We start from the raw sequence: 1,975 nt of genomic DNA on the forward strand, positions 1-1,975 counted from the left end.
AATATGAGTGTATTTAACTTGAAACAAAGAAACAAGGAATGCATGTTTGACAAACATTTGGTGCACTTCAAAGTTGTTTTTTTATATATGGCAGTGAAGTTTCCCATCGCTTTCAGGGGCCCTGCAAAATGTCACATGTCAACGATTGTAAATTTTGTTGATTAGCTTCAAAGAGAGCTTTGTGAAGAAAGCAGGATGTTTCTTCCGCTACATGCAGTACCATCACCCGACCATCAGATATGGCTCCAGATGCAGCCCTCCTGCTGTCCAGAGAGGAGTTTTATGTGAATGTTATCTTCCAGGGTTTTAAGACAAATGGTTTCTTGGAGGGGAGGGGGAGTCGACACTTTAACTAGTCAGTTACTTAGGGAGTGAATTCTTGTTCCAGGGTCTGGAAACACAAATTGTTCCATTTGGGGGCCTTGACTGCTACATTTACAGTATGTGAACTGGATCAGATTAATGTAAATATATTCAAATTAAATGATGATTTTAATGTATTTCTGAAACAAATGTGTATACATTTGTAAACTTAAAACTGAATTGAATTGAAGAATCGAAAGATTAAAAAAAAATCAGAATCTAATCGATTCAGGGTCTTGTGAATCGAATCGATTCTGGAAATTATAACCGATACCCAGCCCTACTAAATATTCCCTGAGGGGGCGTGGCATTTGGAGCTGAGCGGACCTGGTCCTTTACGGGCACACGCCCTCCTCCCTGTCTGATTATGGTAGTTCTGTGTCTCACCAGCGTAAATCTTCACAGCTGCTACAGAAGATTCGTTTTGAGCTGGATGTCAGCTCAGACGAGGAAGTGAAGATTTTCATGGACCGAAATTTAGCTGATTTACAATCCTTTCCAACTGCGGTCAAATGAGCCGCCGTTCACATTTCCGTGGTCACATCAAGAAGCTCCGTGGAGTCTGGTGGAGATTTTCCAGCAATCTCAGTCCTGCTACCGTAAGTATTGGATGAAACTCACACCAAAAATCCAGTGATGCTGATTTTCTCGTTACGGGGCTTCTCTCACTCTGAAGGAGGATCTGTTAATACAGATATTTGAAACTGAACAAAAATAATTAGTTTTCTCTAGTCAGTCAATATGTGGTTTCTTCAGTTATCTGTATCTGTATGGTCTTTATTGTTATTTTATTTATTTAGTACTAATTTATTTGTTTTTTTTATTAATCTTTTAATGTACATGGTAAAAACAAGAAAACAACAACAGAAAATTATATATACATTATAAATAAAAACATTACACCTCTATTATGTAGTAGGAGTAGGAAGAAGTTTAAAAATTTTTTTCTATTCCTACCCCCGTTGCAATATATCTTAAATTTAATCTTCAATATAAACTATTTCAGAAACGGACATTAACTACCCTTATTTTTTTATATTTATAAATCAACACGCACAAAGATCTATACACGTCGTTCATTATTTATTCATTATTTTGTGTTAAAAATAAAGATATTTGAAAACACTAGAATGTTTTCTCAGCGATTTTCGTGTGAAAATCCTGATGCGGCCCGGCCTCAACTAGATTCTGCCTCCAGCGGCCCCCGGCTGAATTGAGTTTGAGACCCCTGCTCTAAAACATGATTTTTTTTGGAGGGGGGCTTTAAGGACTTACCTCAAGGGTTGGAGCTTTAAAACAGAAACAGGGACATGAACAATAGCAAGACGTTTTCCTGAGCCAGACTTCCTTTAGCTCCAAAGACCACTGCCAATCAGAACCCACTGCTCCACCACTGTACAGTTATTGATTAAGCATCTGAAACCAGCTCCAGGCCCTGTGGAAGGGCGTCCATCTTTACACTGAGGGGCTCCAATTTCTGATTGGTCGATTTCAAATTCTTCAACACCTAGGGGAGGGGGTCACGGTGGTGCAGCCCACGAGGCGATTGAAGAAAGGAGGAGGGGGCTAAATGAATACAACTGTACCTTTAAAGCAGGGGTCTCAAACTCGC

General features: G+C 39.4%; 1 protein-coding gene across 4 annotated transcripts in view; it reads right to left on the reverse strand.

Annotated features, from left to right (window-relative positions):
• Positions 1 to 1,975, reverse strand: part of nphp4 (nephronophthisis 4) — a 139,716-nt gene that overhangs the window by 136,954 nt on the left and 787 nt on the right. The window lies entirely within an intron of this gene.

The sequence above is a fragment of the Oryzias melastigma genome, linkage group LG7 (assembly GCF_002922805.2).
Source record: "Oryzias melastigma strain HK-1 linkage group LG7, ASM292280v2, whole genome shotgun sequence".
NCBI classification, from domain to species: Eukaryota; Metazoa; Chordata; class Actinopteri; order Beloniformes; family Adrianichthyidae; genus Oryzias; species Oryzias melastigma.